This window comes from Cebus imitator, unplaced genomic scaffold, assembly GCF_001604975.1.
Source record: "Cebus imitator isolate Cc_AM_T3 unplaced genomic scaffold, Cebus_imitator-1.0 Scaffold33, whole genome shotgun sequence".
In the NCBI taxonomy this organism is placed as follows: domain Eukaryota; kingdom Metazoa; phylum Chordata; class Mammalia; order Primates; family Cebidae; genus Cebus; species Cebus imitator.
The window spans coordinates 5,268,640-5,280,058 of NW_016107348.1; the positions used below are offsets into that span (position 1 = coordinate 5,268,640).

The 11,419-nt window shown below is 46.4% G+C and overlaps 1 protein-coding gene across 1 annotated transcript in view; it reads left to right on the forward strand.

Moving 5' to 3' along the window:
- The first annotated feature begins 4,777 nt into the window (after nt 1-4,777).
- Nucleotides 4,778-11,419, forward strand: part of CUNH1orf21 (chromosome unknown C1orf21 homolog) — a 229,096-nt gene continuing 222,454 nt past the window's right edge. The window contains exon 1 of the mRNA XM_017524512.2: nt 4,778-5,157. The gene's annotated coding sequence lies outside the window, so the exon portion shown is untranslated. The remainder of the gene's footprint in view (nt 5,158-11,419) is intronic.

Sequence of the window (11,419 nt, forward strand, 5' to 3'; positions counted from 1 at the left end):
AAAATGAGTAAAACTGAGGCAGAAAAACAGAGGAGATTGAAGTGAAAACATATTTCTTAACAGTGAAAAGCATGGGCTCTAGCATCTGACTAATGAGAATCAACCACTTGGCATTGCACTCATGACTTCACCCCTCTGTGCCTCTGTTTCCACATCTGCATGGGAATGATGATAATATTAGTATCTATCTGAGTGTGTTGGGAAGATGACATCAGTTGATTTGTATTATGAATTACATAATGCCATGCTTGATATACAGCAGACAATCCGTGTTAGCTGTGATTGCATGGAGCAAATGTAAAGAAAGCACATTTCAGAGTAGTCTTCATCTTGGGGTCACTTATTTTTAACTTGATTATTCAGACAAATTAACTTTATTAGAAAACTTTTAAAAGTAAATCACATAGGGCCAGGTGCAGTAGCTCATGCCTGTAATCCCAGCACTTTGGGAGGCCGAGGCAGGCAGATCACGAGGTCAGGAGTTCAAGACCAGCCTGACCCAACATAGTGAAATCCCATCTCTACTAAAAATACAAAAATTAGCAAGGCGTGGTGCCATATGCCTGTAGTCCCACCTACTCGGGAGGCTGAGGCAGGAGAATCACTTGAACCTGGGAGGCGGAGGTTGGGGTGAGCCAAGATCGCCCCCCTGCACTCCAGCCTGGGCAACAGAGCAAGACTCTGTCTCAAAATAAATAAGTAAATAAATAAATCAATCGCATAAAATGAATTCATTTAGATTTATATGAGAAATCATAGGAGGGTGGTGTGCTGGTTTTACTATCTTTTTTTTTTTTTGACTATCAATGGTAAAGGGAACCTATTATCTTGGTCAGCACAGGCCGCCATAACAAAATACTATAGACTGCATGGTTCAAACAAAAGGAATTCATTTCTTACAGGTCTGGAGGCTCAGAGTCCAGGATCATGATGCCAGCCTGCTCAGGTTCTTAGCAGAAACCCTCTTTCTGGCTTAGATGGCTGCCTTCCTGCCGTGCTCTCATATGCAGATGGGCGGGAACAAGCTCTGGCTCTTCTTAACAATGCACTAATCCTATCATGAGGACTCCACTCTCCAATCATCAAAATCCAATTGCATCCGAAAGGCCCCACATTCTAATACCATCACATTAAGGGTTAGGGCTTCAATATATAAATTTGGACACACGCATTCAGTCCATATTATATTTAAAAGAAAAAGAAGAAACAAAAAATTCAAACTGATATGTACCGTCCTATGGATGCAAGTGTTTATAAGCTAAAGCTTTAAGACTAAGAGAAAGTTGATAATAATAGTGGTGACTTTGAAGATTAAAATGTAACTTTTCTGGGCGAAAAGATTATTACATCTTTTAGAGTGTGGGAAGATATGGAATCCAGAGATTCTGGTGGTGTGGAAGGGTGATGAGACCGGGGAAAAAAATCATTGTTCTTCATTCTTTTTAGGTAAATATGCTTATAGTCATCTTAATAATTATGAATAACTAGATTATTCTGTGATAAAATGTCTCGTAGGTTTAGCTTGTGCATACCAAGCAGATTTGTGATTTGTGGCGACTCCTGTTGCATAGTTGGTTGGTGTGCCAACCAATGCCTAAAGTGTCTCTCCAGCACCTTGGTGGGCAACCTGTCTGTCCCCTCCCCTCCCATTTTGCTCTTCTCTCCCTCTTTCCTTCTGCAACCCCAGCGGAGGTCCCCAGTCCCACTGCCCCTGCTGTGGCCAGGTGCTGGAAATCTCCCTCTCAAATCTTCCAAATTTGTCGGGGAGGGGAGGAGAGGTGTCCCAGGGATCCCAGGTAAAATGTGGAACATTTCACGTTGAAGCAATAAACATTGCAAAGCAGTTAATTTCTGTAGAAATTGCAGCACCAGAGAGAGTAGGTTTACTCAAAAGCAAATGGGACTTAGACCTTCATTTACATGAGCCCAACATTTTGTACTTTTGTATTTCTTACTTTGAAGGTAGCTCCCCAAATTGTTTCATGACCTTCGTTTACATTAGCCTCTCCTAAGGGGTTTTAGTACTTTTGTGTTTTTTAATCTTGAAGGTGGCTTCCCAAATGTTAAGTACTTCAAACCCTGCAAAATCTGGATTGTCTCTGGTCAGCATGGTCATTTAATTGTGGGATTCCTTCCATGGGCTTCTGTAGGCTAACCTGAGAACCTTACTAACTATATAAAATGTTGCTTCTATGGAATAGTTTCTATGAGAAACAGACAACACAACACATATATAATCTTTTCTTGTATTAATGGATTGTCTGATCTCTTATGTACTTAATAAATGTGTTTTGATTGATGATGAAATAAATGAAGGGAAAATAGATAAACTTGAAGCACTTATTGAGTGCTTCTCTCTGGATGGTGGAATTATGATTTTTCATTTTCTTTGTTCTTAGTTTTTTTCAAACGTTGAAAATTTCCACAATGAGCCTGTATTATCTTGAGTAATCTAAACCTGGCTTTAAAAGTTTGTAGTATAGCTGTTCTTTCATCTACACATGTAGTGCTTCTTCTGTGGCCTTCTGTTAGTTCTGAGGATAAGCCAAACAAACCCAATAGTCCTGCCCTCAAGAAATCTACAGTACCAACCACTGTCTGAGCCCTGAAGGGGTATACCGGTCAGCCTTACAGGGCTCTGTCTATTCAGGGTGGTTTGTGTAGATGAGGGAAGGAAAAAGGAGGGAAAGAAGAAAACTCATTGTCCTCAAAGATCCTTTTATATAGGTGTACACACACACACACCCCTCAGTTATGTATTTATTTCATTTTACCACAGGCAAAATTTTCAGGCATGGCATAAAATCCCAAGGGAAGAGTAGACTACATTTGAATAAATCCAGCAGCTGGATCCATTCCCCTCCCTAACTTGTCAGAAGGAATGGAAAGAGAATAAAATTATACCAAATTTGAGTTTAAAAGAATCAAGTTTGAAACAATAGCTTCTATTTATTGAGTTCTCATCATGTGTCAGGCACTATGCAAAGTGTTCTTCATGCATTGCCACCTCATTTTATTTTCTTTTTAACGTCACAAAGAGGTCAGGCGTGGTGGCTCACGCCTGTAATCCAAGCACTTTGGAGGCCAAGGCGGGCGGATCACCTGAGGTCGGGAGTTCAAGATCAGCCTGACCAACATGGTGAAACCCATCATTAAAAAAACAAATAAAAAACAAAAAACAAAAACAAAACAAAACTTCACAACAAACTTATGAGATAGGAATGATCATTATCAATGCCCTTTACGGATGAGGAAAGAAGAAATGAAACAAGTCACCTATGGTGAAGGGAATGGGGCTGGCTGCCCCTGATTGAAATCCCAATTTGTCTACTCTTCCTTCTTAACTGCTCCTTTCCAAGAGGCTAGACTACAAAGAATTTGGGATCCAAGAAGAATGAACCAGAATATGGATATTTTGTAAAAATGGAATGTAAGTTAAGGTTCCTGAACAATGTGATGTTAGGCAGGGTGCGGTGACATTGGCCTATAGTCCCAGCTACTGGGGAGGCTGAGATGGGGAAGATCACTTCAGGAGGATCTCTTGGGCCCAGGAGTTCAAGTCCAGCCTTGGCAGGAAACCCCATCCCTGAAAACAATAAAAATTTAAAAAACAACAATGGAAAACTAGCCTTTTAATTAAAAAAAAAAAAGGTGGAAAAGGGAAAACCAGTTTTCAAAAAAGGCCAATTTCCTAGACATTAGTGATTACTAACACATTTCATTACACAAAATTATGAATTTGCTTTTCTCATCAGTGTCACCACTTTGATGTGTCCTTTTCCGTTTTCCAACTTCATCCTGGCCGAATGTGGGAAATTATCTGGCTTGTGGATAATCCGCAAAGCCCAGGGAGGATCTTTTGCCCCTATTGTTTTCTTGGGTGTTCTCACTCTGGGGGCCTGACATTCCTCGCGTGTCTAAGGCAATGAGAGAGCAGTGAAGCGCGGGGTGGGGAGGGGGGGAAGCCGCACAAAAAAACATCCAAAGGCTATCCCGGGAAGAGGAGAAAAATACCCTTTACCAGAAGGTGGGAAATTGATTGGGCTGCTGTGAGGGTCCACAAAGAACTGGACGGATGCAGTGGTGGATGGCGATCTCTCTGGACCACTCCGGACGCGCCCAGCAGACGCAGCCTACGCCTTTAGGTCCTAGGAGGCTGAGGAGGGTGGGGAGCGGAGTGCAGCACGATCCTGTCTTTCCTCCGGGTGCCGCTTCTGCCGAATCGCGGATGCTTCGTTCATCCTGCGGGCGCCGCAGCTCTGGTCAGTGTGGGGGCGGGCCGCGGCGGGGCCCGGGCCGGTGGGCTGTCCCGCCGTTCAGCCTGGCCTGGGAGAGGAGCGGCTGCGCGGTGGGCCGAGGACGCCCGGCCTTCCCTCCGTCCGCTTCCAGCAGGCACAGCCCCGAGGCTGGGCCCAGGGGCTGGCCCGAATCTCCCCTAGAGCTGGGCCCACCCGGCTGCCCGTCGCCGCTCCCACGCCACCGCCCAAGTGACAGGCCCGGGAAGGCCGGACGGGACGCGGTCTTCCCGCCGGGGTCCTCCCTCCTGCTGGGCGGCCGCTGCAGGGCGCGCGCGCACACACACACGTACACACCACACACAACCGCACACCCCCGCGCGCTTCCCGCCCCGCAGCCCGAGCAGCCCCCAGCCAGCTCCCCTGCGCGCCACGCCCCGGCGGCCTCCGCAGGCCCCGCCCCGGGGAGGGGAGCGAGGCGCGCGCGGGAGCCGGGCGCGGGGAGGGGCCGGCGGTGGGGGAGTGTCCGCTGCCCCCGCCCCTCGAGTGAGTGACTGGGCGAGCAGCTCCCCTCCCTCGCTCGCTCCCCGCCAGCTCCGGCTCGCTCCCTGCCCACTCCCGGGGGAACGTTCCGTGCCGCGGCCGCCGCGGCCGCCGCTTCTTTCACACTTTAGTTGGGAGCTGCGCGCCGCGCTCAGTTACTGGAGACCTGGCCGCGCGCCGCCGCCTCCCGCACGCTCGCACGCGGGCCCGGCTCCGGGGTTTTGGGTTCTTACTCCAAGCGGCGGAGAGGAGCGGGAGCCTCGGACACACTGTGGGGACGAGGAGGAAGAGGAGGAGGAGGGAGGAAGAAAAACGGCGAGGAGGACAGGGGCGGGGGGCGGGAGGCTTGCCACCTTCAGCCCCCCCGCGAGCGCCCAAGGTAAGCGGGAGCCATCGCCTGCTCTGGGGCGGGGGGAGCCGGCGGTGCAGCCCGCCCCGGCTCGGCTCCCCGGGCATCCCCGGGTGGGCAGGGAGGGAGGCCTGCGGGGTGTCTGCCGCGCGGAAGGGATGGGAGCCGCGGTCGTGGCGCTGCCGGCGCGGGGCCCGGGCCGGGGCTGCTGCCGGGGACGGAAGCTGGGGTGGGGTGGCCGCGAGGGGCGTCTGCCGGCCGGGGCGGAGGGGCTGGGATGCGGTCGGGGCTGCTGACGACTTTCGTCACACCGAGGCCTGGGTGGCTGGTGTTAGACACCCCTCCCTTCCCACCCGCACCCCGCCGCCCTCAGCCTTCCTGCTCTCCTCTAGCTTTGCTTGTAGCCGCCGTACTTTGCAAGCCAGAGCTTGAAAGAAAAAAAACACCATTTAGGTTCCTTCGCTAAGTGTCCGAGTTCCTTCTCCCGCTCCGACTGATTGATGTGTTTGCGTGGGTGGTGCGACCCCCGGGGTTTCTGAAGTTTTGACCTTTTTGAGGTGGCTGGTTTCGGTGCATCTGCTTGCCCACCTCGGTGTATTTATTATTCTTGCCCATGCGAGGCAGCCAGAGGGTGCTTGGTTATTGTACACGAAACAGATTTCCCTCCCCTCTGCAGGCAGTTCGCGAAGTGCCGCCGCCGCCGCGGCTGCCTTTGGTCTGCTGGTTACTGTCCTTTCCCGATCATCCACCCTGCCCCCTCCCTCTACGGAGGGTTGGTTTTTTGTTTTTGTTTTTCTTTTTTCCTTTCCCACTTATTGTTTATGGCAGAGAAGTTCTGGCTTAAGGGCTCTCATCACCCATTCATTTCTCTTCTAAAGGTCTGAATGGCTCAGTCGTGTCGGTAAAATTTGGGGTGGCCCTCTTTGCCCCAAGAGTTGCATGGCCAAAGACAGAAATTCGCCCTCATAAACACGCATTAATTCTGAGAGATGGGGAGCACAGTTTGAGAGAGAAATAATTTGTTTCCAATAGTAAGTCGGTGACCTGTGGGATCTCTTCCATTGCCTGTGGGTTAGGAAAATTGTTTTAAAATAGTGCTTGTGTTGTCTGTGGCTGGAAGACAGCCATAGCTCAGTTACTGAAGCAACTCTGAAAGTGATACACCCTGGGCACCCAGAACCTCAGTAGAGACACACGTAGTGTGACTCAGATATTGGGAGGGGTGGCTGACACACCACAGATTCCATGGAGTACTTTTTTCTTTTTATTTTTTTGTTAGGAGACTGTCCAGCCCGTTTGGGGAAATGACAAGTTCGTTACACAGGCAGATGTAATGATTACCTCCTTATTCAAGGGGATGGGCTCAGCTTCTGCCTAATGGGAATAACCTTTTAATTTGATAGCATTGGGATGAACCAGGGTAGAAACAAACATAGGTGGAGTGAGCCTGCCCTACTTCAGCACTGTTGTGGAGAGAAGGTGATGTTTCTGAAGGGTCTTTTAAGCTCAAGATGCTGAGTTTGGGGTTTTTCTCCCCTTTTTCATATGTCTAGAGCCGGATTGTAGGATCAATAGAACATGTTCCGTGTTGGCTGTTTGGAAATGCAGTTGTCAGATATGGAAATTAATTTGGATTGGATCACCTATTTTTATTTTGCTACTTACAAAGTAGGAAGTACCAGTGATAGGACAACCGAGTGTATTTATAGGCGTTAAACCAATGCTGGGACTGGCACTTCACAGATCACAAATGCATCATTGAAATAGAATGTCACTTAATGTTTACTGCTGTGCAAGCCTGCTTCAGAGAACAGTCCTGTAGGCTTCTGAAAAGGGCAATAAAGACCAGTGCGCTCAACTCTTGGGTGGGTGGGTGCCTGAGGAGGGGCGGGGTGTTTCTGTTGTCTAGCTTTATCACAGTTGGGATATGTTTCCAAAGAAAAATGGCCTTGGGTGGTAGAGAGGTCTCACATCCTTCAGTATTAAAATTTCTTCCAGCTTCCCTCTTCAGGGTTAACTTAATTTAACTCTGAGTTTAGAAAACTGATAATTTTGTTTTCTTGGCTAGAAATGTATGCCTCCTCCCATCTCACTCTATCATTCAACATGGGTTTCTGGGAATTAATAGGCCACTGTCTGAAGGGGTTTGAGCTTCTTGAAGAATCACAGGGCATAATTCAAGACCTTTGGTACTATTTGCTCCTACTGATTCAAAAAGCCTGCTAAGGAGGAAGATGGTTTGCACCATTATGGATACAATTTCCAAGTGGATCATATCTCTCAGCACTGTGTTGTATTTGTGAACAGGCAAGCTTTGAGTTTTATATTCTGAGTGGCTTGCTCCAGGCTCTAAGCAGCCCTCTTCTATGAGGTGTGTTTTTTTTTTTTTTTCTTTTTTTCTTTTTTGTCTGAAGAAGGAGATACCAAAGGCTGGGAGAGAGAATGTCATGTCACCTTCCAATAGGGCAGGAGAACGAAGGTGACATATTTACAGAAGAGTCCTAAGGTGATAAGTATGACTGTCTTCATTTGAATTTATCAATGCAACTTACAGCCATATAATGAGGCGTCATGTGTAGCTCACAGGTTTCAGTACAGAGGTCTTGGAGCTCTGTATCCTTTGAAGTTTCCTTCCAGCTCTACTTTGAGGGTGGCCCTAACTAAGGGGTAACAGCACAGTAATTCTGGAGGGACATGGTAGAAGGAGAATGCCAGTTAACAGAGAAATTGGTCAGACATCACTGTCTTACCATACTTTGTTTTACTCCAGCTTCTTAAAACCAAATATAAAGGGAGGAGGGAGCATTACTTTGTGTGTATTTTTCTCTCCTGATGTTTAGCTGATATCTCAGAGTGTGGTCACTGCTTATTTTAGGTAATTTTAAATTGTTTCCTTCTGTACCTCATCATCCAAACTCATCAGAGAGTTGTTAAGAACCGGTGTGTACCCATGGACAGGCTGCAGGCTCCAGCAAGCGCTCTGAGCAGCACAGTGCTGATTATCTATCAGAAGCGAGGGTATGGCAGTTCTGATCTTACAATGCAAGTTTACATGAAAATAATCTGTATGTAAAAGTTGATTTGCCTCCAGTTTTTCAGGAACATATTGACTATGTAAATCAGCTTATGCATCTAGTCAGTAGGAATTCACTCAGAGATATTGGGCTAATCAGTCTTCATGGAAAGATACATCTAAAAATATTATTTTGGAAATGAATATAGTGAAGCGTCCCTCCCAGGGTGAGGGAAGGGTTACATGATATATAACACGGGTGGGAGGACCCTAGCAAAGTACATGGTGGGTTTTCAGATGTTTCACTGACCATTTTTGTCCAGTTTTACTGTGTAAAGATACTTTTATTAGTAGATTTTAGCAAACAAATACATCTTTGGCCATTCTTTGGACCTCAGTTTTAAAAGTCCCATAGCATGGAGTAAATAAAAATCGTGCTTAATTGGATTCTCCACAAAACACAAAAAGCAGATTGCAATAGACCAGTATAAAGTACTGCTTAGAAAACTTCAAAAACAGGGGTAGGGCTTGTGTACAAGAACAATTGCGACAGTGAAACTATATTTTAAAAAATGGTGACAGTTCTGACTTCCAGAGATCATAATTCAAGAGCTTACTGAACTGGCATGTAAATTATATACATACATATTTTTTAAAGTAGGCAATTATTTAGCTTGACTATCTCGGTTCTGAAGTCTGATTTTACAAGTTATAGTTGCAACAAGAAACAACATGACATGCTGTGGTTATGCAATTATGACAGGAGTGATTGGATGTCAACTGGGCTAGGATAAACAGAAATGAACACACAACAGTGTCTGCAGTCACCAGGTATTAAGAAGTTTCTTTGCTTTTTTATTAACTATGTCGCTAGAAAATGTATTTCCCAGGTTGTAGGTTAATAACCTAAAATAAAGATTGCTTTCTCTTACATTTGTGAAAGGAGATGCAGCTTCCTTGATCTGAAATGGAAACTGAGAAGATTAATTGGCCAAGCTACTGGAAGGCTGGGCCTTTTCGCACATCTCGGCAACCCCCATAGCAGCTAGCACACTACCTTGCACTTGGAAGTCACTCAATGAGTGATTGAATGGAATGGAATTTACCTAATTAGTTAAGATCTGCAATGTGTCAAAACTTCCTTGGAGAAATACACTAGATGAGGACTTAAGTTTTAATAAATGTGTGCAGTAGTTTATTAAGAGCCCCATATTATGCCTCAGGTAGGATTTTTAAATGTTGAGACGTATTTGACAGGAAACATACCAAGCATCATGTCCTCTCAAATTACTGGAATTTCTTTTTGTTTTTTTGTTTTGTTTTGAGATGGAGTCTCGCTCTGTCACCCACGCTAGAATGCAGTGGCGCAATCTCACTGCAGTTTCCACCTCCCAGTTCCAAGCAATTCTCGTGCCTCAGCCTCCTGAGTAGCTGGGTTTACAGGCATGCGTCACCATGAGCGGCTACTTTTTGTATTTTTAGTAGTGACGGGATTTCGCCACGTTGGCCAGGCTGGTCTCGAACTCCTGACCTCAAGTGATCTGCCTGTCTTGGCCTCCCAAAGTGCTGGGATTACAGGCAAGAGCCACTGTGCCTGGCCCTCAAATTACTGGAATTTCTAGTTAGGGGTATCTTGATTTGGAATAGATACAATTTCTGTATTTGACAGCTGTTCCTTGCCTTGTGACTGTAGCTGTGGTCTTCATCTTATTTGCCAGAGGGATTCAGTGAATAACAGTGCCCAATATTTATAGTGTGCCTTATGGTTTTCAAAGTCCTTTTCTGTACCCTGTCTCATTCAACATTTGGCTGCAACCGTAGCAATCAGGGCTTTCCATGCTGGGATCTTTCCCAGAATGTGCCTAGATCAAGGAGTGGTGGAGAGGTCAGGGGAAAGCTCAGGAAGCCCCCTACTTCTTAATTTATTAGATTCACTGTTGCTTTCTCTAAGATAATTTGAATAAAGTGGAACTAAACAGTGTGTACATGTGGACATTTAGAATGGTATAATAGACATTGGACAGTCCAAAGGTGGGAGGAAGGGAGGGCGGCGAGGGATGAGAAATTACCTGTTGGGCACAATGTACATGATTCAGGTCATGGGGACACTAAAAGCCCAGACTTCACAACTACACAATATATCCATGTAACAGAATTGCACTTTTATTATCAAAATCTAAAATTAAAAAATATCATAACTGAAGTAAAGGCAAGTTGAGACCTATCAGTGCAGTGAGCCCACTCAGGCTCCCAGCACCCAGTGGCTCTCCCTGCACCTGTTCTGCCTCTTGGGCCGGCCTTGACCTCCTAGTCCACCTTTGCGAAGTATCCCTTTCATCTTCCTATCCTTTCCTTTCTGAAGTTTCTTCATGTTTCTCTGTCCCACAGATGCTCCTGCTCCTTTTTTTTTCCCCCCTTGAGGCAGGGTTTCATTCTGTCACCCAGGCTGGAGTGCAGTGGCACAATCTTGGCTCACTGCAACCTCTGCCTCCCTGGCTCAGGGCATCCTCCGGTCTCAGCCTCTTGAATAGCTGGAATCACGGATGCACACAACGCAGCTGAGTGGTTTTTGTGTATTTTGTAGAGATGAGGTCTTGCCATGTCACCCAGACTGGTCTGGAACTCCTGAGCTCAAGTGATCCCCCAACCTCGGCCTCCCCAATACCACAACGGCATCAGCCACTGTGTTAGGCTCCCTTCTGCTTCCTATTCTACCCCACACATTACTTTTGCCTGCAAGACTTTGGTGTCTGAATGTGTCTGAATGAGCTTTTCCAGTACAGTGTTTTAACCATATCTCCAGATTCACTTTCTGTCTGGCTCCTCCCACCTATCTGCCTGGCAGTAGACTTCTTGCTTCCAGCCCAGTGACTCCCTTCTGCCCTGAGGGCACCTGTCCTACTTTGCCCTGCACCGCCTCCCTTCTTCCTTCCACCCACTTCTCTCCATCAAGCCTTTAGATCTTCCAGCACATACCTGCCTCTGCCTGTTTCTCAGGCTCCTGCCATCTCAACACATGTGTTTATAGTATTCATGAGTTGACATCCACATACTTTGTACCTTGTAGAAAAGTGGAATTAGAGCACCCCCAAGTTGAGGGATCTTTCTGCCTTTGTTTTCATTTTTGATTCTACTGTGTTATATTGTTGACTTCGTAAGGCTCTTAAGCCATTTAATAATAGCTGAATACTTTGCTTGTTCACTTCACTTAGCTATTACGTTCTCTGTCGGATAGTAGATGAAGGAAATATCTTTTTTTTTTTTTTTTTTTTTTTTTTT